The sequence below is a fragment of the Canis aureus genome, chromosome 29 (assembly GCF_053574225.1).
Source record: "Canis aureus isolate CA01 chromosome 29, VMU_Caureus_v.1.0, whole genome shotgun sequence".
Taxonomy (NCBI): Eukaryota; Metazoa; Chordata; class Mammalia; order Carnivora; family Canidae; genus Canis; species Canis aureus.
The window spans coordinates 19,266,568-19,292,698 of record NC_135639.1 but is presented as its reverse complement, the minus strand read 5'-3'; the positions used below and the strand labels follow the sequence as shown (position 1 = coordinate 19,292,698).

Genomic DNA, 26,131 nt, shown 5'->3' with positions numbered 1-26,131 from the left:
CCTAGAGGGGGAGGCCCAAAGGGGAGTTGGGGACAACTAGCCATCTTCTGCTCTCTGAGGTTTGTGTGTCTTCGCTCATTCCAGCTTCGCTTACTCTGAAAGGTTAAGGAGGCGTTAGTCATTATACTAAAATAATAATAATAATAGTAATAATAATAACAAGAGGAAAAAAGCAACCAACCAACCAATTTATGGGGCATTCTATGATGTGCAGATATCAAGCAGCCCCTGATCGGTACTTACTTTTCTAGGGGCTCCAATTTAGGAGCAGCCACATGAGTGGAAGAGGAGACCCCAGATCACGGACAAGATTGTATCATTCAGGCAGAAAGTGCGAATGGCCCTGGCTTACCAGGGAGACGGGACAACAGGTGGAGGGAGGGAGAGGGAAAAAAAGTTAGCAAGTGTCACTGCTGTCCAGAGAGTTCCCGATGAGTGATGAGAGCGCCAGGGAAAACTTTCAGAAACCCTCTTAAATTCCCTCTTTGAAATCTTTTTCCTGTGTGCTCTTTGAGGACTGTGAAGGGAGGGTGCGGAGGAGGGCAGAGTTGATCCTAACTCTTAAGGTTGTTTTGCCTAAAGTTTCATTTGAAGGCAGGGACTGACAAAGGGTCTTTTTTGAATTTCTTAGGACAGTTTCTTGTGGACATATTTTGAGTAAGACATTAAAAAAAAATAGCCAGCTTATCATGATAACTCCTGGCCCTTGCTTTGTTTCTTTTTGGAAAAGTGCTTTTTAAAAATGGTCATTTTGAGTGAAAAGATATTGATACTATATTCCAGTTGTGGCATTTTTCTTTGCACTTATACAGGAATGTATATTCTGCCCGTGGTGGCCTGAACCCCTTCAAGGTGTCACTTTTAAGCAGAGGAAAAACTTCCTTCTATTTTTTTTTTTTGGTATGACAGCAAAGCTGTTTTTGAGGATAAGCAGAAGATTAACTTAAAATGCCAATTACTTTTGCTAATCCACTGATGGTGAGGTTGTTTATGGCTGGAGAACTATGAAAATATTTCCAGATAGAGTCTGGGAGGGGAGAACAGGAAAGGGGTATGTAGGGGTTAGTGAGGGGGGCACGGTGGTCATTTTGGGGACTAGGAATGACATGTAAGCAACAAGCACCTTCTGTATATTGAATTTGCTGGTAAAAGCAGTCAAAATGAAGTATGAAGTGTTCACAGGCCACTACCATCTGTCTGAATAATCTTTTATGGGTTTTTGCCTGCAGTTCAACAGATCATTAACTACTTTTAATGATCTTTTCAATAAAACTTTGGGTTAAATTACAATACTTTGAGGCTCAGAAGGTTTTCGCTTCTGAAATGTCTGTACTTTCATTTGGTGGCAGTACGTTTTAAGGGACTGGCTTTCCTAGCCAGACTGGTATTTTGGGGTATGGCCAGTTAGTAATGCAGGGTAGGGATAGGGGTAGGAAAGGTACATGTGGCCACAGTCCTTAAGCAAGGTCCTTAAAACTGAATGATGGATGCTCTCCTGGCTTTTGGGTAGGGCAGCTGCTTGTGACTTAGAGAATGGACAAACCCCTGATAGAGTTGCTGAATTCAAAATAGTAAGCCATTACTTTGAAACCATTCAATTTGACCGTAATTGGTTATTCAGATAATTTTTGTCTTGGTTTTTACCTGGACTCAACTTTATTCTTTTTTTTTTTTTTTCAACTTTATTCTTTAGTGAGTCTAAGGAGTCATCTCTTTGAAACCTTTTAATTTCACCTTGGTTGGTTGTTCCTGTTAAGGAGAACATTTTTGTCTTTTTTTTTCCCTTGCTTCAACCTGACCTCTGAGGGAGTCTAAGGATTTCACGCCTTGGAGTTCTGGGGTGGATCCAAGAAATAGTCAAGCTCACTCTCCTCCTGCTCAGGCACTGCTGGATGGCACAGGTAGATGAGGAAGGGAAGAATGTGGCCCATCCTTAAATTGACCTCTGAGGTGAGATCTGAGCCTCAGTTTCTCATGACCAGACTGTGTTTCTTTAGGTCGTTTGTTTGTGTGTGTGTGAAAAGCCTCTGGCTTTGCTTCTTTCACTGTTACCATGATTTGTGGGATTGAGGTTAGGCCTGGAATCCCCACAGTGTTCCTCTCAGCTGGAGTTCACTAGCACTGCCTAGAGGCTGAGAGCGGTGCTAATTCCAGCTGCCAGCAGGGGCCTGCTCCTTCCCTGGCAGATGGGAGCCCCCTCGGAGAACATTTAGATATAATAGAACCATCCCTGTTGCACATTATCTTTTGAACGCTCGTGGTTGGTGAAAATGTGGCTTATTCTCAATTTGGCTCATTCTCAAAGTATTCTCAAATACTTTGACATGCTTCCCTTTCTCCAGGTGTCATAACAGCACTACTGTAACAACCTGAAGGGTAATTTTATTTTTTATTTTAACTTGAAGTTTAGTTGACTAAAGGGAAATTTTGAAAGAAAGAATAATCACCAATAATCTCTTGGTTAGACTCCTTTATTTGCCTATTTTGTCTTCATTCTTTTAATGTTGGATCGTGTGCATTTATTTTGAAGCATTACATGCAAAGTGTTATATTCTGTTTTTTATCCTTAACTGTATATTGTGAAAATAATTTTTTTTTGCAGCTGCATCATCTCCATGATTTAATTTTCCATGACAATACTTGATATCCACCGAACCGATCTACCAGGATATAGCTAATTATTCACCCGCTGATGTATATTTATGATTTCCAATAGTACAGTAATGGATATCTTCATTTACATAGCTTTGGAGTATTTCCCAGGAATAGGATTAGTAGGTCAAAGGGTATGAATATTTTTATTACTCTTGATACATTTGCCATATTGCTTTGCAATAAAGTTGTACCAGTTTACAAAGTTAGCAGTAAATCATGAGGTATGAGTTTCACTGTGAAGCTCATGATAGTTTTATGAAAGGATAAGAGAACCACTTTGCTGGGGTTTGAATCCCAGCTTTGAAGCTTGTCACCAGCTGTGTGACCTTGGGCAAGTCCTTTAAACTTGTTCAGCCTCGGTTAACCTTCTCTGTAAAATGGGACTAGTCATAGGACTATTATTAGGAATAAGTTAGATAATAGTGCCTAGAACAATGCCTGTGCAAGTATTACGCTGTGTGTTTGTTAAACAAACACATCTCTCTCTAGTTCAGCATTACAAAAAAATTTAATAGCAATAGTGACTTCTTTTGTTAAAAACATTTTATATGTATTATCAGTATTTCTTTAAATTTTTTAAAAAAGATGTTATTTATTTATTCATGAGAGATACAGAGAGAGAGGCAGAGACATAGGCAGAGGGAGAAGCAGGCTGAAGGCGGGGCTAAACCACTGAGCCACCCAGGTGTCCCTATTATCAGTATTTCTAAGAAAGACTCTTTTTAAATCTTTTTTTTTGAAAAAGGCAAAATTTAAGATGTTAATTTACAGAGTACATCAAATTTGGTGGGTTTACTCATATTATGTAGGATATCCTTAAGTTTTTGAAAGAGAGCCTGCATCCCTCTGGGATAGGGTCTGAACATCAGAGGGTTAGGGGGCCGGAGGCGCTGAGGCCGGGAGCCGCTCGGAGGAGGAATTCCGCGGGCTCAAATCAGGTCTCCCCACTCAAGCTTTGGGGCGAATGTGGATATCTTAGGGCCTGTATTCGAGTCTCTGTCTCCTCACCTGTTAGATGACTGTTAATGCATCGGGGTCGAGTTCGAGCCCCACGTTGGGCGTGGAGTCTCTTAAAAAAACGAACGAACCAAAAAACACAACAACGCCCAAACGGCGAGAGAGGCGAGGAGTGTCAGCGAGCGCGTGAAAGGGGAGGCCCCGTGCCGGTGCCGCCGGGGGCCGCCCGCCTCTCCGGCCGCCTCCGGGCCTCTCTCCCACCGACCCGAGAGCCTTCGGGGGCCGCGGGCAGGAAGCCCCGGGGCCAGTGCGGGGCGCCCTTGCGCATCTCCCGCGAGCGCGCCCGGAGGTGTGCGCGCCGCCCGCCGGCCTCGGCAGCGTCCGCGGCTCCGGCCCCCGCGCCCCGGCACGTTCCCGCCTGGGGGTGGCACAGCGGCCACGCGCCCGGCAGCCCACGTCCTGGGTGCCCGAGGCCGGGCCCTGCCGCTGCCCAGTGGGCGGGACGTGCCTATTCCCCCTGGGACCGCGGGACCAAGGAGGAAAACCCCTCGTGGTCCCGCTCTCCAGAATCAGCTAACCCCTTCCTCCCTCCCTCCCTCCCTCCCTCCCTCCCTCCCTCCCTCCCTCCCTTCCTTCCTTCCTTCCTTCCTTCCTTCCTTCCTTCCTTCCTTCCTTCCTTCCTTCCTCTTTCTTCCTTCCTTCCTTCCTTCCTTCCTTCCTTCCTTCCTTCCTTCCTTCCTTCCTTCTTTTCTTCCTTCCTTCCTTGATTTTGTTTATTTCTTCATGAAAGAGACAGAGAGAGAGGCAGAGACACAGGCAGAGGCAGAAGCAGGCTCCATGCAGGGAGCCCGATGTGGGACTTGATCCTGGGTCTCCAGGATCAGGCCCTGGGTGGAAGGTAGACACTCAACCGCTGAGCCACCCGGGCTTCCCCCCAATTTCTTTTTCTGTACATAAATTAGTTTTTCTTTCTAGATTTTTTTAAAAAAATTATTTATTTATTCATGAGAGACACAGAGAAAGGCAGAGACAGGAGAAGCAGGCTTCATGCAGGAAGCTGGATGTGGGACTCGATCTCCGGACTCCAGGATCACGCCGTCAGCTGAAGGCAGACACTCAATCAGTGAGCCACTGAGACATCCCTTTTCTTTCAAGTTTTAATTTTACTCAAATGTTCAATTCTGAAGCCTGCTTTTTTTTTTCCACTTAACATTATTTTACAAACCTAAATATTGGTTGCATAGTATTTTATTTTTAAAATATTTTGTTTATTCATGGGACACACACAGAGAGAGAGAGAGAGAGAGAGAGAGGCAGAGACACAGGCAGCGGGAGAAGCAGGCTCCATGCAGGGAGCCCGACACCGGACTCAATCCCGGGACTCCAGGATCACGGCTTGGGCAGAAGGCAGGCAGGTGCTAAACTACTGAGCCACCCAGGGATCCCCTGGTTGCATAATATTTTATTAGGTGTATATGTGTAGCCATCCCCTGTGGGATATTTAAGTGATTGGGTTTTTCTTTTTCTTCTTTTTAAAAAAAATCATTCCACGGTAAACATCTTTTTTGCCCAAAGTGTTCTCCATATTAGCTTGTAGTATGATTATTATAATTATTTGGGGCAAAGTGTGGGGATATTTTTAAGTCTATCTATCTGTCTATCATCTATTTTTCAAACGGCTTTCCAAAAGGTTAGTATTGGGCAGCCCCAGTGGCTCAGTGGTTTAGTGCCACCTTCAGCCCAGGGCATGATCCTGGAGACCCAGGATCGAGTCCCACATCAGGCTCCCTGCATGGAGCCTGCTTCTCCCCCTGCCTGTGTCTCTGCCTCTCTCTCTCTCTCTCTCTCTCTCTCTGTCTCTCATGAATAAATAAATAAAATCTTAAAAAAAAACCCCACAAAAGGTTAGTACCAATTTTCACTCCTGCTAGCTGTGCCTGAGTGTGTATGCCAGCCTCACCAGCACTGCTGAGACTCAGAGTCCTCCTGAGATAGTGAGGCTGAGGCTGCAGGTGAGGAGCACTAGGTACTGACCGCTGGAAGCCTGCACTCGGTAGCCCACTATTTCCCACTCTCTGCACTTTGAGGACCATGGTTTATATTGAAATGGAGGGAAATGAGGTTTAGTTACGTCTCAAGGCCTGAAGTGCTTCTTGAGGTTACCTTGGATTGGTATGTTTAAGGGAGAGCACTGTCTGACATTGCATTGGTTTTGTAACCCTTGGGCTTGAGTCACATAGAAAGGATGTACCATTCTTCATGTGTGGGACATCTGTTTGGGGCTGGCTTCCATCTTGAGGACAGTTTGAGGATGTATCTTCTTGGGCAGGGACTGGACCTGATATGGTTTTTAGCATCCCCTACTTTCATACTGCAATTGACTGTTATGGTTGTTGCCTAGAGGGAAAGGATTTCTCTCTTCAAGGGTGCATTTTAGTCCTTTCATGTGTCTGGTAGGTGCCGAAATGCAGATGTGGCTTATAGCTATTAGTCTACAAATGTTTTGGAAGGGCTGGGTTTTAATAATAAGTGAACTGTTTGGATGGAATTTATGTTTGAATTGTTCATGGTCAGTTCTTACATCCTGTATCATCCATTAAAACATCTATAATGATACCACTGTTCATTCTGTGTCTGATCTCTGTTCCTGGGGCTTTGCTTACAACAGTGAGTTCTTAAACCCTACTACTTTTGGGTTAGAGCAGAATTCCAACGTCCTTCAGTTTAAACAAGTTCTGAGTGTCTCCTTAAAATTATACTCAATTTCCAGTCCCTTTCCAGATGACCAACAGACTTGAATTACACAACCTCTTGCTAGAACATGTATGTCGTGACTCCCTAAGCCCAATGATGTCTCCTAAGTCTTTGTGGATCACTTAGAAGCCCATTGGATTAATAGTGTTGAAGGTTTTTAATCCAAATAATTTTAATTGCATTTGGAAGCCTGCATATTAACAAGCTGGTAGTAAGGCAGCTTGGCTTTCAGAGTGATACTGCTTTGATCTTTGAGATAAAATTCATAGTTTGGTATTTTTGAGGATGTTGATGGACTGTAGTTTTTAGACTTTTTTTAGTTCATTTTTAGTGTTGAAGATAATTTGATTATCTTAAATAATTATTTCTAAATGCCTTAAAATAATATAAGCCAATAAACTTTAGGATTCTTTAGGGTGTATGTACACTAGCTCTATGTCCTTGACTGTAGAGAATGTATTTTTATAGAGTATTATCTTTAAGAAACTTGCAACCATGTCATGGGGATAAGGCAAAGAAAGCTGAAATATCTAATGAGTATTTCAAGATAGGATATAATTCTATATTCACAGTGTGTTGCTGATTGACGATGATGTTCTACGTGCCAGCATTGTGGGTGCAAATGATCTGAAAAGGGAAGACCAATGGGGCTCCAGTGTTTGGGGAAGACTTCTGGAGGGAGTGGGGTTGGAGGGAATTGAAGGAAAGAGCAGGTTTCGGGTGGGTAGAAGTGAAATTTCTGAAGTAATACCCCAAGAAGACTCTGGTGGAATAAAGGAGACAGGCTTGGTTAAGAGAATAAGATTTTTATTGGCTTGTGGTGGGTAAAAGCTTAGCTAGGATGGTGGGTCTAGGTTTGGGAGAAGCCCAAAGTAAAGAAGAGAGGCTGATTCCTGAAACCACCACCACATTGTCATCATCACCGACAGCATATTATTAGCAGCTAACCTTTGTTGTGTGCTGACACTGTGGTTCTAAGGCTTTACATATAGGTTGTTTAGTCCTCAAACAACCTTATGAGACAGATCACAGTTATTATACCCACTTTATAGCAGAGGGACTGAGACATAAAAAAGTTAAGTAACTTCCAGGTAGTAAGAGGCAGAGTTGGGGTTCAGATAGACCAAGTCAGGAAGCCTGGTTTCTTTTAGAGCCTGTGACCTTCACCATGATATCTTACTACCTCTTAGTAATGGTTGAGAGTTCCTAATGCTATTAATGTGGTCTCCCATGGGTTGTAGAGAAGCCCAGCCTTTCCTGGGCTCACATTCTGGCTCTACTACTTATTAGCTCTGATGTTGGAAATATTTCTCTGAACCTTGATTTCATCATATATGAAAAAGGGATAATAATACTTTGGGGCTGTTGGGAGGATTAAATGAGATAATTCCATAAATTACCCAGTGGAATGCCCAGCATGGAGTTAAGTGGGCAGGACATGATAGCTACCTACTGCGGGCTTCTATTTCTCAAATATATATAGGGCTATAAAGAGGTCTCTGAGAAGAAGAAGGAATGAGGGTAAGAGATGATTCAGGTAGAATTTGTTTGGTGTCACTTGTAGTAATAATTAGCTAGCACAGATACAGCATGTGGAATTGCTCTTTCTGGAGCATTCCAGAAATGGACCACATTCCAGATGTGGTTCTGCATTGCTCCAAGAACTGACTGCATTTTTCTTTGTCCTCCCAGACTTGGAGGGTAAAACCAGGACATTGCCATTGTACTGAAATTAAGCACAGGATCCGGTGCCAGTTGTGCATTCCAGGGGCTGAAATCAGGATCTACTGAAATGGGTGTCCTCACTCTGCTGCCTCCATCTTCCTGATGGTGCCGACTGCAGATAATTGCCTTGCGTCTCAGAGAGAAAAATAAATATTTGAAAGTAGCTTACTGAATAATTATCTATAAAGTAAAACAATGCATGCAATAATAATCACTGAGTCAGAGACATTTATTTAGTTAGTTATGATTTTATTTATTTATTCACAAGAGACACACACAGAGAGAGAGGTAGAGGGAGGAGAAGCGGGCTCCATTCAGGGAGCCTGATGTGGGACTCTATCCAGGGACTCCAGGATCATGCCCTGAGCCAAAGGCAGATACTCAACTACTGAGCCACCCACGCGTCCCTAGAGACATTTAAACAACACACTTAAGAGGGGAAAAAAAACAGCGGAAGAAAAACTGTACTCTAAGATGAAATGCTAATTAGAAATACCACTTCGAGAGTTCATGGAGAAACAGTACTTAGCACTTCTCATGTTGGAGTCCTTGCACATTCCACACCGTTCACATGGTAGTTTTTTTCTCTCTGTGGCATTCTGTGTGTGTACAGTTTCTCTTAATGTTACTTCCTCCAAGAATTTCAAAAGCCATGGTGCAAATGTCTACAAAGCACAATGTCCTTTTCTGATTTTCAGGGTTTTTTTTTGGTTGTGATAAACCTATTTGTTCTTATCTCTCTGTTCTTGGTATAATACATCTTGGCTTCCTTGGAACCACTGAATGTTCTTTGTTGCTCTTTGCTCTTAATCCAATATTGGTTTTGAAATTTGGAGATGCAAAAGCTATCAGGAGGGATCCCTGGGTGGCGTGGGATCCCTGGGTGGCGCAGCGGTTTGGCGCCTGCCTTTGGCCCAGGGCGCGATCCTGGAGACCCAGGATCGAATCCCACGTCGGGCTCCCGGTGTGCATGGAGCCTGCTTCTCCCTCTGCCTGTGTCTCTGCCTCTCTCTCTCTCTCTCTCTCTGTGTGTGTGTGTGTGACTGTCATAAATAAATAAAAAATTAAAAAAAAAAGCTATCAGGAAAAATAAAAAGTTCAAAGAAAAAAAAAAAGTAGTGTGTTGGAGCACCTGGGTAGCTCAGTCAGTTAAGAGTCTGACTCTTGATTTTGGCTCAGGTCATAATCTCATGGTTGTGAGATCAAGCCCTGTGTTGGGCTTTGTGCTAGGTGTGGAGCCCTGCTTAAGATTGTCTCTCTCACCTTCTCCCTCTCTCCCTCCCTACCTCCCTCTCTTAAAAAAAAAAAAAAAAAAAAGGAGTATGTCTGAAAATGTGAAAATCTTATCAAAATCCTGGAGTTGCTGTAGAATTTTTAAGTTTTCAAAGGCGGCCAGAATCGAATTGCTACTTGCAGACCTATTTGGTGCTAAGTGGTATTTTGGAAAAGCTGGAGTGTTGCCTATTGTTTAATTTTTTTCTTTCCCCCTTGCTTTCTTTCTTTCCTTCTTTCTTTTTCTTTTTTTAGAAGTTTATTTATTTTTAAGTAATTTCTACACCCAACGTGGGGCTGGAACCCCAAGATCAAGAATTGCATGCTCTTCCGGTGCCCCTTATACGTTTTCTAATAGGTGATTTTTATTTTTTTTTAAAGATTTTATTTATTTATTCATGAGAGACACAGAGAGAAAGAGAGGCAGAGACACAGGCAGAGGGAGAAGCAGGCTCCATGCAGGGAGCCCGATGTAGGACTCAATCCCGGGACTCCAGGATCACGCCCTGGGCCGAAGGCAGGTGCCAAACTGCTGAGCCACCCAGGGATCCCCTAATAGGTGATTTTAGAAGAGACGGATCTTAAATAGTTGGTCCTCTGTTTTATGTTGCTGATCTTCATGTAATGGATGTCTATCTAAAAGTAATGTGAGGGATCCCTGGGTGGCGCAGCAGTTTAGTGCCTGCCTTTGGCCCAGGGCGCGATCCTGGGAACGTGGGATCAAGTCCCATGTCGGGCTCCTGGTGCATGGAGCCTGCTTCTCCCTCTGCCTGTGTCTCTGCCCCTCTCTCTCTCTCTCTGTGTGACTATCATAAATAAAAAAAAAAAAAAAAAAAAAAAAAAAGTAATGTGAGGTCCATCTTGCTGCTAAGATAATGCCTTTCCAAATTGTTTTGCTTGAAGTAAAGGGTGTTCGTATCCTCTAGAGCATACTGCTTCCCAGCCGAACCTATGGGACATTTCATTCCTAGTTCATTGAATGTATTTATTCAACACCTACCACATGCTAGAAGCTGTCATAGGTACTGAGTGGTAAACAGAACATGGATGGAGACTTTAGTGAAGAAAACAAACATAAACCAAAACATACAGATAACTATGAAAACATAAATTATGATAAATAATTTAAAGGGAAGAAGGGATTTCTTCCAAACCAAGGTGGAGAAATAGAACTCTGGGAATACTGAAAAGTTTATTCATACAAAACAGATTCCTATGGAAACCTAAACAAAGAGCAAAGATTAAAAATGATTGTGCAAAAAATGTGTCATGTCAAGGTATTTAAATACATTATGTTGCCATTAATTGGCCTTGAGTATGTCACTAAATGGAATTCTGTTTCAAGACAGGTTTGAGCCCGTGGCCATGCTGAGATCATGAACAGTGGATCTTCTCCTATTCTGGTGTGCTCTAGTTAAAACAGGCTCATACCAACTGCAGTGTCACTGGGGAACAGAGCCCCTGAGTCAGGGCCATCGTGGAAAACATCTGATTAACTTCTCCATTATTGTTCATTTCTGACGAGATGCAGTTGGATTCTGGAAAGCATCCTTGGGTGTGCAAGCCAGAGTGATCTGAGTTCTGCTGCTAGCCCTTTCAGTCAGTGAGCTTGGCTTCCCTTCGACTAGGCGAGGTGGCGTATGAAGGTTTGAGCTTGATGACCTTAAGAAGTATTTTTTAGGATCACGTTTTATTTTATAAGGAATGGACAGTAGAAAAATATTCCAATAGAATCACTTTATATTTAATCAGGACATGACGTTTTTGGTGCAATGCAGTAGGAGCACTGGATTGGGAATCTGTGGATTCTTGGAATAATGTGATTTACACTCTTTCAGACCCAGAGTACAGGTGAGTTCATGCTCCACTGCGGTCCTTGTTCAGAGACAAGGAGGCTCCGGAGTGGGTTAACATGCAGGTTCTGGGTTTAAATCAAGAACATTCCACCAAGTAGCCATGTGCACTTGGGCAGGAAACTTGTCCTTCTTAAGCATAAGTTTTTGCATCCATAAAACGGAAACTTTCTCATCTATACTCTTCCAGAGTTGGAGCAAGGGCTTATAAATTGGTTGGCACAGTGCCTGGCAAGTGCCCAATTACTGTTCACGTTCACTTCATTTTTCTTATTAATCATTATTGTGGCTTCTGTTATTGTGATCCTTCAGTTGGGCGTGTCACATAAGCCCCTATGTCTTGGGATCCTACCTCTGGTGCCTGCTTCACGGGTCATGTAGAAAGTCAGATTTAAGTATGGTGGGGGTAAGGTGGGAGGACTGGCAGGTGAAAGCAGAAGGCTGGACGTCTCCCTGTCTGCAGCGTGGCTGTTTTCTGAGGGTGGGTTTGGCTGAGGCTGGAAGGCAGGTCTGTCTTCCTCCAGCCCTGATGGACTGAGGCACATGCAGACACGTTGCCCATCCAGGCAGACAGGCCCAGCCGCACATGGTTCATTTGGTGACTGTCATTCATGGCTCATGCTGTCTCATGCCAGAGGCAGCCAGAGGGCACCTCCATCTCAGTTTCCTCTCCAGACTGACACTGCCCCCCTTCAGCTTCCTTGTTTGAAATGGCTAGAGAAGGGCACAATAGGACAGCACCATTCTTAAAAACAATGCTGTAAGCTAATTAAAAACAATACAATCCAGAAACTGTGAATGGTGTGCTAGAGCTGGGCACCTGTTGTCACGCAGGCTGCCCTGGGGAAGAGCAATTAGTTTGTTTGGCAAAACCACTGGAATGTTCTTGGTGGGGGCGGAAGCTAGGGAGTGGGTGGTGGGTTTGCTCCTTGGGTGTGTTGCCTCCTTCCAGAGCAGATGGGCCTGAAAGAATTTCTCGAGGGAGGAGGGACTGCACCAGCGGGGGAAGGCCCGGAGGGCTGTTTTCCTGTCCAAATGGCCCATTCATAAAATGCCTCCTCTTCCTCCTCCAGATGGCATCAGCCACTGCCCAGTTTTCCCCCACCTCAGGGGTTCATTTCTCTCGAAGGGGGGAGGACGAGCGCTGTCAGCTAAAAGGGTGCTAGGAGCCTTCCTTCTCTAAGCTCCATCCGCTTTACTGCTCAGCCGGCGGGGTATGATAGATGGCCTTGGCCTCACTGGGTCGTGTGTTCAGCTGGGAGCCAGCATCTGCCAAGGGTGTCTGGCCAACAGCAGGGCTGACATCCACGATTGACCAGCCTGGGCTCTGGTGCTCTGTCGCACAGTGGCTGTCACAGCGACAGCTCACCTGGGGCCGGGAATTGTGGACATTTGGCAGAGTGGGGGGTTGACATTCCCCTTTGACCCAGTGTGGTCCACTTAAACTGGGGCCGGTCAGTAAGGCCCAAGGGAGATAGGTGGTTCTGGAGGGTCAGTTTGTGCAGCTGCTACTTGCAAGGGAGAGCTGCACCCCCACCTTTCTCTCCTGCTCCTCCTGTGTCCTTCCACCCACCCTCCTGTGTTCCCTTTTGCTTCTCTTTTCTTTCCACTTATTTTCTTTTATTGAAGATTTTATTTATTTATTTGAGAGAGAGAGAGCAGAGAGCACAAGCTGGGATGGGGGGAGAGGGACACAGGGAGAGGGAGAAGCAGGCCCCTGCTGAGTAGGGAGCCTGATGCAGGGCTCAATCCTGACCCTGACATCATGACCTGAATTGAAGGCAGACCCTTAACCGACTGAGCCATCCAGAGCTCCCCTTTCCACTTCTTTCTTACAGTCTGTGTCTCTGATTCTCTCTCTAAATTCTGGCATAATTGTAGATGTGATTTGTTAAAAGTCACAATCAATCTTGACTCTGTATGACCCATGTCTGTGCAGGGGCAGTTGCTCAATGGGAGAGAAGTAGGGTTTCTCTGTTTCTCTCTGTTCCTCCCTGACCATGTAGGGAAAGCTCTGGAGTGAATGCAGAAGGGACCCCTCTGCAGAAAGCATTTCACTCCCTTGTCAGGGCTCCTTGAGGAGCTGGTGACAGAACTGGCCCTGCACCCCAGAACATAGGATCTGCCTTCATGGTCTGCCCCAAAATCTCCCCCTCCTGTGCTGATACTTGCAAGGAAATTTTCTGTCCACTTACTTCTTACAGTTGGGGGTTGGGTCAGGCTTTGAAAGGCCCCATGGAGAGAGTCAGAGGTCTGCATTTATCCTTTTATTTGGCGCTTTATGTTTAAAGATGGGGATCCTCAAGTTATACTGTCTTTTTAAAAAAATTTTTTTAAAGATTTTATTTATTTATTTATTTATCTATTTATTTATGAGAGAGAGAGAGATTGAGAGAGGCAGAGACACAGGCAGAGGGAGAAGCAGGCTCCACGCAGGGAGTGTGACGTGGGACTCCATCCCAGGTCTCCAGGATCACACCCTGGGCTGAAGGTGGTGCTAAACCACTGGGCCACCCGGGGTGCCCTATACTGTCTTTTAAAAGACAGCATTGGGTAAAACAAGGCATGCTGCCTGCTAATCCTGTCTGCCTTCAGGTCACTCATGAAGCATCTGTGATGTTGAAATTATTTTCAGTTACCTTTTTTTTTTTTAAAGATTTTATTTATTTATTCATGAGAGAGAGAGAGAGGCAGAGACACAGGCAGAGGGAGAAGCAGGCTTCATGCAGGGAGCCCAAAGTGGGACAGGATCCTGGGATTTGAGGATCATGCCCTGAGCTGAAGGCAGACGCTCAACTGCTGAGCCACCCAGGTATCCCTTCAGTTACCTTTAAGGCAGATAAAGACAAACCCTCGAAGGTGATGCTGGTTCTTTTTGGCTCAGAAGGTCATCACAATGCTTTTTTAACTTTTTGTTTTGAAATCGATTGACTTCAAAAAATCACAGAAAATCCACAAATATAGCAGAGTTCCTGTGTACTTTTCACCCAGCTTCCCTTTGTGTTAACGACTTACATAACCGTCTTGGTTTTCTCAAAACCAAGAAAGGAAAAAAAAAAAAAAACAAGAAAGGAATATTGGTACAATACTAGTAACCAAATTACAGGCTTTCCTCCTCCAAAATTTAGCCATTTTCCCACTAATGCTTTTTTTCTATTCCAGGATGCAGTCCAGGCATTTAGTTGTTGTGTCTCCATCCTCTCCTCCAATGCTTGATAATTTCTCAGTCTCGCCTTGTCTTTTATGAACTTGACACTTTGGAAGAGCCCTGGCCAGTCACTTTTGTAAACAAGGATCAGCCAATTTTTTCTGTCAAGGGCCAGGTAGTAAATATTTCCAGCTTTGCAGGTCCTGTAGTCCCTGTTGTAGCTCCTTGGCTTTGCTGTCATAGCACAAAAGCACCCTGAGATGATACATAAATGAATGAATGAGCTTGGCTGAGCTCCAGTGTAACTTCATTTTTGAAAATAAGCAAAGGTCCAGGTTTGGCTGTTGCGATGCAGTTTGCCAACCCCTGTTGGAAAAAGACCCTAGATTTGAGTTTGTCCGATGTGTTCTCATGATTTGATTGAGGTTTTGCATTGTTATTATTTTTTAAATATTTTATTCATTTGAGAGAGAGAGAGAGAGAGCACATGCATAGGAGCATGGGGGAGGGATAAGGGGCAGAGGGAGCAGCAGGCTTCCCCCTGAGCAGGACTCCATTCCAGGACCCTGAGATCATGACCTGAGCTGAAGGCAGTTGCTTAACCCACTGAGCAAATGAGTTTTGCATTTTTAAATAAGAATCCCGCAGAGGGGATGTGCATCTTTTAATCACTTGGTTGAGGTGGTGCTCTGAAGTTAGAAGGTGCTTTTTTCCTTCCTGTGTAATTAAGAATATCTTCCTTGGGAGATAACTGTAAGATTATGCAAATACCCTGTTTTTCCTCAAACTCTCACTTGCTAATTTTAGCACCCTTCAGCGGAGCTTGCATGCAACAGTTATGACTGTAGCCTTCTAATGGTGAGTTTCTGTCTACTCATTTCTTCTACATTTATTAATCGGAATTCTTCTGTAAGGAAGAGCTGTTCCATCTCCCCCAATTATATATTCATCAATTATTTAGATCAGTGTGGACTCATGGATAGTTCTTTTTTATTATGATGATCACAATTTTTGAGGAGGCTGCCAAATGTCACCTCTTTTGGACTTCTTTGGTCTCATCCAGCTCTGGGCCACCCTCTTGATTTCATAGTTGGCTTTATTCTAATGACAGCTCTGTGGGCATCCGGTAGCCTCAGACCCAATAAGTCTGCATTTCATTAACTTGTTAATGGCAGAAGGGCAGTTTTATTTTTCAGCGGAAGCATTGGCCAAGTTTACACTTCCAACCTGCCACACAGCTGCTAAGGGGCAGTGGGAGGTCAGCCTTAGGGCGACAGGACGGGTGGAAGCTGGTAATTGGTTTTCATTAATCTTTCGGGTGAAGGAGTTGGTAGTATTTTCTGGTACATTTTAGATCAGATTTAAATTGTGAGTTTGGGGCAGCCCCAGTGGCGCAGCGGTTTAGTGCTGCCTGCAGCCCAGGGCGTGATCCTGGAGACCCTGGATCGAGTCCCACGTTGGGCTCTCTGCATGGAGCCTGCTTCTCCCTCTGCCTGTGTCTCTGCCTCTCTCTCTGAATAAATAAATAAAATCTTAATAAATAAATAAATAAATTGTGAGTGTGGTCCAGGGTTGGAGTTGTCTCTTCCCTCTTGCTCTTTGGGAGCTTTCTTTTTATTCTATTTGTTTGGAAACTTTAAAGGTGGAAACCCTTGCTTATGTGCTGAGTTTAAAGTAAATAGAGTTTTATTGCTTTTGTATACACGTTCCTAGATTAACCTAAAATGTTAGTTTAAATGGCTCAATTAGAAAACCAAACAGACTTCCAGAATATAAGCCATCTGATCTTAAATTTTTTATTTTTTTTATTTATGATAGTCACAGAGAGAGAGAGAGGCAGAGACATAGGCAGAGGGAGAAGCAGGCTCTATGCACTGGGAGCCCGATGTGGGATTCGATCCCGGGTCTCCAGGATCGTGCCCTGGGCCAAAGGCAGGTGCCAAACCGCTGCGCCACCCAGGGATCCCTCATCTGCTCTTAAACACACAATGAGTATGCTGAATCAACTTTTTAAAGTAAGAGAAATTTCTATTATTCCCTATAATTAAAATTATTCCTTTAGTCATCATATGGGAGATTAGGTGATCAGCCAGTGGATATGGCTCTTCTATTTTTGTTAGCTCTGTAGATGCTTTTAGAAAATGTCTTTACTTAGGGCTCTTTGGTCAATGTGATAGAAGGAAGAGAGAATAATCAAGGCACGTCCTGTTACTTAGAACAGAGGTGTATTCCTTACTTCAAAAGATTTTTTAGCTACTTAATTTTTGGAGAAAGAATGACTAAACCTGGCTTTAAAAAAAATCATAGAAAGGGGTGCTTGGGTAGGTCAGTCAGTTGGGTAACTGCCTTCAGCTCGGGTCTTGATCTCAGGGTCATGAGTTCAAGTTCTGCTTTGGGATCCCTGTTCTGCGAGGAGTGGCTTCTCCCTCTCCGTTTGCCCCTCTCCCTGCCTGCACATACACGCACACACTCTCTCTCTCTGAAATAAATAAATAAATAAATAAATAAATAAAATCTTAAAAATAAAGTATGGTCACCTCCTTTGGTGATTGGGTCAACTGTTGGCTTGGTTAAAGACATTGATGGTGTGGGCTTTCCTGGAAGCTCAGCACTTTTACACGTGATCTTATGGATTCATTGTCATCCTGTCCTTGGTGGGCCTGTCAAAAAGAAGTTATTTTGAAAGTCTATTGTTGATTGTACATTTCATTCCATCAACTGCTCCATGCATTTCACGTAACTGCTGGAGGCCTCTGAGATAAGAGTGGAAAAGTGCCCTGTGCCCTTCAGAGAGGTGGGTGATCTATTTTCGACTTGGAGACCGGTGACAAACCTGTCTTCTGTCAGGTCAAACTCGCAGGGACTTTCTTGTTTTCTGTTCCTGTGTTGACAGCTGTGTCTGTGCTCAGAACGGTCATAGGGTAGCTGAAAGATAGCTGTGGCATTTAAACACCTAGATAGGAAGGGGTGATGGAATGTATTTTTCTTTGCTATTTTAGTTAGCAAGTCCCTAGTAGTCCATAGTGAGAGGTGAAGAGGAGGGACTTCTGGGGGGTTGGCGCAGGGGGACAGGAAGGGATGCCAGCTTCATGTTTGGCAGGGATGGGGAAGAGACATTTCTACCATCAGTTAGTTTAGTGCCTGGAAGAGAATGACTGGAAGGAAAAATGGAAAATAGAGGTAGAATTTGAGGTGGCCTTGACTGGGGGAAGGTAGAAGGTATGGAGGTAATGAGAAAGGCAAGGTTATTTATTTTTTTTGCATGTTGTGTCAAACATAAATTATGACTCTTGCACCAAAAATTGCATTTCTTTACATAATACATAATGTGAGAGTTTGTTTTAAAAACACGGTGGTACAGGCTGTTGTGATGACAGAGCTGTAACAGAAATGTGCATGTAGTTTTGATGGGAAGTGTTTTAAAAAGCAGTTCGAATTCCCAGTGTTTGGTGTCCACATTTGTTAGCCATGGAGCCTTGACAAGTTCTTTACTTTCCTCCTCTGCAAAATGGAATCAGGTCTGCCTGCCTGCCTCACAGGACTGTTATGAGCATCCAAGTTATAATGTTCTACTATATTGTCAAGGATCTTCAGATATTTTGTAATAGAGCCTCTAATAGAAACGGGTGGGTCTTACATCCATCCAGACCTCACTTCCCTCTATTTATTTACAATAGCTAATGGCTGGTTCCCTCAGTCTTCCTTTATTGAAGGTCATGGCTTCCTTGGAGATTCTGATGAAAGTCTGGGTCTCCTATACACACATACACACCCACCCACACCCTTCCCCCCCAGATTTAGCATAGAATGTCGGGGATCCAAAGTCTGAAGCCCAGCTAAGAATCTCTGATTTGACTGTGGTTTTCTTTTATGGAAACTACAGTTTGATCTGAGAGAACTAAGTTCTTACAGGTGCCTGGCATTTGGAATTTGCTTGTGTGCATATTTCTAGATTATTTATTTTTCCAGTGGAAGAAAGCAATACGTTGTATCTCAAGTATAAGCTCATTGCTTTTCTAGTACTGCCCCAGTTGAGCTGCATACAGCAAGGTTGTAAACTTGCATAAAGCAAGGTTATGAATTTAACAAAAGCAAAAGCTAAGTCATATGGTACTGAAAGTAGTAAGATATTAACAATAAATAAATTAAAGGCACTCAAATCTTGTTTCCTTTTTGTGTATGTGTGTGTGTGTGTATGTTTCCTTTTTCAACCTAAAAATGTCATAGCTCTCTAGAGGGTTAACACTTTTTTAGTGATGAGCCCAATCAGTGCAATTTAAATCATCCATGATGTATTTATAGCGGAATGATTAAGTTGGATGATGTGACAAACACTTAAATTGTATTTATGGTCATTGATGGTTTTACGCATCATTAGAGAGGAGCATAGTTACACCAAATTAAAGGGAGACATCTGATCCAGACATCAGTTCAGTAATTTCATGGGAAAAAATAAATCTAAATGAGCAAAAAATGTTGTGGTATTAACTCCGATGTGATGGTATTACAACTTTCCCCAGTTACTTAGTAACACATATTGTAGAACAAATGTTTGAAACAGAAATCTCATGTTTTTGCATAACAGAAAGAACCCTGTACTAGGAGTTGAGCTGGGGGTCAGCTCTGCCCAGACATTGCTGTGTGATCTTGGGTAGCTCACTTCACCACTCTGGAGCTGTGCCGCACAAGGGATGAGACTGTATCTCTCAAGGGAGAGAAGATTTCTTGCAGTGCTGATATTTTGTGACTTAAATCTAATTGTGTAATGGCTGCTTTTGAAAAAAAGTTCCATCAACATTTAACATAAATACAGAAAAGTGGCCAAATTATATGTGCAGAGCTCACTGAATTTTTATTCTTCCGGCCAGCCCTGGATTAAGAAATTAAGTGTTATTAGTATTCTTTTTTTATAATAAATTTATTTTTTATTGGTGTTCAATTTGCCAACATACAGAATAACACCCAGTGCTCATCCCGTAAGATTTGTGTGAAATCAGAAAAGACCCCGAATAGCCAGGGGAATTTTAAAAAAGAAAGCCATATCTGGGGGCATCACAATGCCAGATTTCAGGTTGTACTACAAAGCTGTGGTCATCAAGACACTGTGGTACTGGCACAAAAACAGACACATAGATCAATGGAACAGAATAGAGAACCCAGAAGTAGACCCTGAACTTTATGGTCAACTGATATTCGATAAAGGAAGAAAGACTATGCATTGGAAGAAAGACAGTCTCTTCAATAAATGGTGCTGGGAAAATTGGACATCCACATGCAGAAGAATGAAACTAGACCACTCTCTTTCAACATACCCAAAGATAAACTCAAAATGGATGAAAGATCTAAATGTGAGACAAGATTCCATCAAAATCCTAAAGGAGAACACAGGCAACACCCTTTTTGAACTCAGCCACAGTAACTTCTTGCAAGATACATCCACGAAGGCAAAAGAAACAAAAGCAAAAATGAACTATTGGGACTTCATCAAGATAAGAAGCTTTTGCACAGCAAAGGATACAGTCAACAAAACTAAAAGACAACCTACAGAATGGGAGAAGATATTTGAAAATGACGTATCAGATAAAGGGCTAGTTTCCAAGATCTATAAAGAACTTACTCAACTCAACAGCAAAGAAACAAACAATCCAATCATGAAATGGGCAAAAGACATGAAGAGAAATCTCACAGAGGAAGACATAGACATGGCCAACATGCACATGAGAAAATGCTCTGCATCACTTGCCATCAGGGAAATACAAATCAAAACCACAATGAGATCCCACCTCACACCAGTGAGAATGGGGAAAATTAACAAGGCAGGAAACCACAAATGTTAGCGAGGATGCGGAGAAAAGGGAACCCTCTTACACTGTTGGTGGGAATGTGAACTGGTGCAGCCACTCTGGAAAACTGTGTGGAGGCTCCTCAAAGAGCTAAAAATAGACCCTACGACCCTACCTACGACCTAGCAATTGCACTGCTGGGGATTTACCCCAAAGATACAGATGCAATGAAACTCAGGGACACCTGCACCCTGATGTTTCTAGCAGCAATGTCCACAATAGCCAAACTGTGGAAGGAGCCTCGGTGTCCATCGAAAGGTGAATGGATAAAGAAGATGTGGTTTATGTATACAATGGAATATTCCTCAGCTATTAGAAATGATAAATACCCACCATTTGTTCAACGTGGATGGAACTGGAGGGTATTATGGTGAGTGAAGTTATTAGTATTCTAGAAGGCCCTGCTTGTTGTTCTTGTTCTTGAGGCTACTCCTAAATGGAGAGGGGCAGGGGTGGGGGTTAGGAGGAGGGAAGGAGAGAAAGAGGGAGGAAGAGGGGGAGGAGGGAGAGAAAGCACTTAGAAATTTGGAAGTCTAACAGTAAAAACCAAAAGTTTATTAATTGGGAATCCTATTAATCCAGTCCACAATCACTTAGCCACTATTTTAAAATCCAAATAGGGGATCCCTGGGTGGCACAGCGGTTTGGTGCCTGCCTTTGGCCCAGGGTGCGATCCTGGAGACCCGGGATCGAATCCCACGTCGGGCTCCCGGTGCGTGGAGCCTGCTTCTCCCTCTGCCTGTGTCTCTGCCTCTCTCTGTCTGTAACTATCATAAAAAATAAAATCCAAATAGCTTTGAAAATTGAAAGTTTTTAAGCAAAAATTTGGCAACAAAATCTTACCTGGAAGAATAGGCAGCTGTTTGTAGTCTTTATTTATCCTACATCATGTGGCCGTCAGGCATCTGATTGAGATGCTTCTTGAGTGTGATGATAAGGTGCCGCCTGCCCCTGCAGGGGTGTAATATACAACACATGTGTCATGTTTCTTCTTTGAAGTCAAATAGATGCTAAATTCCAAAACAAATCTGGCCCCAAGGATTTTGGATGAGGGACTATGGAATCAAGCCACAGCATAATTGTTTATAAGAGTGGACACTTGAACTTTTTTTTATTGCTTAGGTTTACATGATTTTTATCTGAAAAGTAAAACGTATGCAGTTCTAGTTAACTACCTGGCACATTATTAGACAATTCTCTTCCAACCCTACATTTTTTTACAAATAAACTTTTATTTTGGAGTAATTCTAGGTTGAATAAAAAAGTTGCAAAGAAACTGTAGAGAGTTCTCATATAGCCTTCACCTAGCTCCCTTAATGTTGACAGTTTATATCTGAACATTTGTCAAAACTAAGAAATTAACTCTGGCATAATAACTTTTTTAAAAAAATATTTTATTTATTTATTCATGAGAGACACAGAGAGTGGGAGAGGCAGAGACACAGGCAGAAGGAGAAGCAGGCTCCATGCAGGGAGCCCGACGTGGGACTTGATCCCGGGTCTCCAGGATCACAACCTGGGCTGAAGGCAGATGCTCAACTGCTGAGCCACTGAGGTGTCCCAACTCTGGTATAATACGATTGGCCAAATTATAGACATTGTTCAAATTCCTCCAGTTTTCGCACTAATGTCCTTTTTTCTGTTCTGGGATCCCATGTGGCACCCAGTTGTCATGTCTCCCTGGTCTCACTCTGTGACAGTTTCTCAGTCTTTTCTTATTTTTCATAAGCTTGCCAGATTTGAAGAATACCAGACAGGTATTTTGAGGCGCATTTGTTTGCTTGCTTGCTTAAATTTTTTTGTTTGTAAGCTTCTTAAAATCAAACTTTTAATTGAAATTACTGTAGACTCTCGTGCATTAGTGTGAAGTAATAGAGAGAGGTCCTGTGTACCCTTTACCCACTTCCTCCCAAGAGTGACATCTTGAAAACTATAGTCCAATGTCACAGTCAGGACATTGACCTTGACACAGTCAAGAGACAGAGCATCCCCATTACCACAAGAATCTGTCATCCACCCGAACTGTTGCACTCTCTTCTTGGTTCAGTGCAAGGCTGGGCTCTGCTTCAAGGAGGATAGGGCTGAGCAACAGAGGCAAACCTGTCCTCATGGAAATTTGCTTCCAAGAGACAGACATGGACAAAAAAATGCGAGCACAGAGAATAGAATGTGAGCTAAGAAGTGGTTGAAGAAAAATAAAGCAGACTAAGGACACAGAGGGAGGAAGAAATCCAGCCTATTAGCCGTTTTTGGCTATCTTGAGCCCTGGTCACATTGGACCAGCCTTCCCTCTCAGTGTGGTAGGCAGGAACTTCAGAGCAGCTGCTTGGTTTTGATGGGGTAACTGCTTCATCTGTGTTTTGCACTCAAGTCCTGTTTGTTGGAAATCCACGGTGGTGTTCTGTGCTATTAGTGGGTCTTTTAAAAATCTGATGAACTTGTTTTAAGTTAAATTCCACTGAGAGCCTTGCTTCTGTTGCTTCTGGTTCCACACTATAGGGTCTGGCCTATAGTGGCATTTATAGTGGCCTATAGTGGCCTATTGATGGCATTTTGTGAATTTATGTTGTTGTTTTTAAAGTAAACTCTACACCCAGCATGAGTTGAATTTATGTTGTTGTTTTTAAAGTAAACTCTACACCCAGCATGAGGCTCAAACTCACGACCCCGAGATCATGAGTTTGTAGCTGTACTGACTGAGCCAGCCAGGTGCCTTGGCATTTTGTGAATTTGTGACAACAGAGTGATACTCCCATTACAAGTATAAAGTGGCAGTGTTTCTGTTTCTCGGTATTCTTGGTATCCTCAAGAAGCTGTGACATAAAAGAAGGGGGAGGTTTGGGATTGCAAATATTTAGAATGGGTTTTTTATCTCTTTGTCAAATCATGTCACTCATAAAAGAGATTTTGTCATTTTAAGTGCTTCTGGATGATGGGTATTTAAAAATACTGAAGTAGGGCTTTCAGATGACTAAATGGAATGTTATCAGTTATTTTAAAGACCTGGAAATGAATGATTTCAAGTGAACAGCTATGGCCATTTTTTTTTTATTGTGGCAAAACACATATAATATAGCCACTTTTAAATATGTGATTCAGTGGAATTAAATACATTTACACTGTTGTGTAGCTAGCTGTCCACCCTGTTTCCTTAACATTTTCATCTTCCAAAGTAGAAATTCTGTATCCATTAAAAAGTAACTTCCAATTCCTCCTTTCCCTGGGAGGCCCTGGTAACCTCTGGTCTACCTTCTGTTTCTAGAAATGTGCGTAATTTAGGTATCTCATATAAATGGAATAATAAAATATTTGAACTTTTTTGTATCTGGTTTATTTCACTTAGCATAATGTTTTCAAGATCCATCCATACTGTAGCATGTTTCAGCACTTATTTCATTTTATGGCTAATAATTTTCCATTGTATGTATTTTGTTTATCCAGTCATCCTTTGGTGGACACATGGATTGTTTCTACCTGTTGGGTATTGTGAATAACGCAGCCATGAGCATTGGTATAAAAGTATCCATTTCCATTCTTTTAGGTATGTACCTAGGAGTGGAATTGCTGGGTCATATGATAATTCTATGTTTAGCTTTTTGGGGAACTGCCAAACCATTTGCTACAGAGGTTGTACCGTTTTACATTCCCACCAGCAATGAACACATCCTCAAAAATACTTATTAGTATTATTATCTTTAAAAGATTTTAAAGTAATCTTTACACCTAATGTGGGGCTTGAATTTGCAATCCCAAGATCATGAGTCTCATTGCTTTACCGATTGAACCAGCCAGGCACCTCAAAACACTTATTTTTGTTTGTTTGTTTTATGGCCATCCTAGTGAATGGTAAGTGTTACCTCATTTGTGGTTTTGATAAAAAACCCATTCTAAATATTTGCAATCCCAAACCTCCCCCTTCTTTTATGTCACAGCTTCTTGAGGATACCAAGAATACCGAGAAATAGAAACACTGCCACTTTATACTTGTAATGGGCGTATCACTCCATCTGTTGTCACAAATTCACATCGCATTACTCTATAACTAATGATGGTGAGCATCTTTTCATATACTTAATGGCCATTTGTAAATCTTTTCTGGAAAACTGTCTATTCAAGTCTTTTGTCCTTTTCCTATTTTTGAATTGTTTTTTTTTTTTTTATTGAATTGTAGGATTTCTATGTATATTTGCGATATAAATTCTTTACTAGATATATGGTTTGCATATATTTTCTCTGGTTCTGTGGACTGTGTCCTCATTCGTTGATCATGTCCTTCAGTGGACAAAGTTTTTAATTCTCATGAGGTCCAGTTTGTCCATTTTTCTCTTTTTGCCTGTGCTTTCGGTGTCATATCCAAGAAGTCATTGGCAAATCCAAAGTCATGTTGTTTTCCTCTATATTTTGTCATAAATTGGGGTTTGGGGTGCCTCTGTTGAGTGCCTGACCCTTGGTTTTAGTTCAGGTCATGCTCTTAGGGTCCTGGGATTGAGTCCGGTGTCAGCTCAGCACTCTGCAAGGAGTCTGCTTGGGATTCTTTCCCTCCCCTCTGCTTCTCCCCACTCTGCTCCTCCTCCCACTTGCATGTTCTCTCTCTAAAATAAATAAATAAGGATGCTTGCGTGGCTCAGTGGTTAAGCATCTGTTTCCGGCTCAGGGCATGGTCTTAGAGTCCTGGGATTGAGTCCCACATGGAGCTTCCCTTGAGGAGCCTGCTTCTCCTTCTGCCTATGTCTCTGCCTCTCTCTCTGTGTCTCTCATGAATAAATAAATAAAATCTTTAAAAAAATCTTAAAAAATAGGTTTGTAGTTTAAGTCTTTGATTCATTTTGAGTTTTTTTTTTTTAATATATTTTATAGGGTAAGGGTCCAGCATCATTCTTCTGCATGTGGACATCCAGTTTGTTGAAAAGATGGCCCTTTCCCCTTATATATGAGGTTTTCCCCCTGGACTTTTTCGTTTGATAGGCTTATATGTCTATTTCTTTTTTCTTTTTTTTTTTTAATTAAAAATTTTTTTTTTTTATTTATGATAGTCACACACAGAGAGAGAGAGAGAGAGAGAGGCAGAGACACAGGCAGAGGGAAAAGCAGGCTCCATGCAGGGAGCCTGATGTGGGACTAGATCCCGGGTCTCCAGGATCGCACCCCGGGCCAAAGGCAGGCGCTAAACTGCTGCGCCACCCAGGGTTCCCTATATGTGTATTTCTATACCAGTACCACACTGTTTGGATTACTATAGCTTTGTAGTAAGTTTTATATCAGAAAGTATGAGTCTTCCAAATTTATTCTTTTTAAAGATTATTCATGGTCTGTTGAGATTCCATATGAATTTAAGGATGGATTTTTCTATTTCTGTCAAACATTTCATTGAGATTTTTTTTTGTTTTGTTTTTTCATTGAGATTTTGATAGAGATGGTATTGAATCTGTAGATTACGTTGGGTAGTATTGACATCTTAACAATATTATTAGGTTTTCCAGTCCATGTGTATGGAATGCTTCTTCATTTATTAATGTGTTCTTTAATTTTTTCAGCAATGTTTTGTAGTTTTCAGTGTACAAGTGTTTCATCTGCTGTTTTTGATGCTATTGTAAGTGGAATTGTTTTCATGATTTCCTTTATGGTTTGTTCATTGCATAGTGTATAAAGATGCAACTGATTTTGTGTGTTGATTTTGTATCTGGCAACTTTATTGATTGCTGCTTGGCTCTAATATGTTTTTTGGGGGTGTGGAATTTTTAGGGTTTTCTCATGTTACATCATTCCATCTGCACACAGCAATGATTTTACTTCTTCCTTTCCAATGTGAGTGCCTTTTTAAAAAATCTTTTTCTTGCCAAATTCAGGCTAGATCTTCCAGTACTACATTAGACAGAAATGGGGAAAATGGGCATCTGTCTTGATCCTGATCTCAGGGGAAAAAT

The 26,131-nt window shown here is 42.4% G+C and overlaps 1 protein-coding gene and 1 long non-coding RNA gene across 3 annotated transcripts in view; one reads left to right on the top strand and one right to left on the bottom strand.

The window, feature by feature from the left end:
* Positions 1 to 26,131, top strand: part of RBM20 (RNA binding motif protein 20) — a 190,646-nt gene that overhangs the window by 21,044 nt on the left and 143,471 nt on the right. The window lies entirely within an intron of this gene.
* On the bottom strand, positions 13,841 to 21,240 carry LOC144300797 (uncharacterized). Its single transcript, XR_013367582.1, has 3 exons — positions 21,051 to 21,240; positions 16,902 to 17,024; positions 13,841 to 14,730 (listed from the first exon to the last, which is right to left on the bottom strand). It is a non-coding gene; the product is annotated as an uncharacterized LOC144300797 (long non-coding RNA).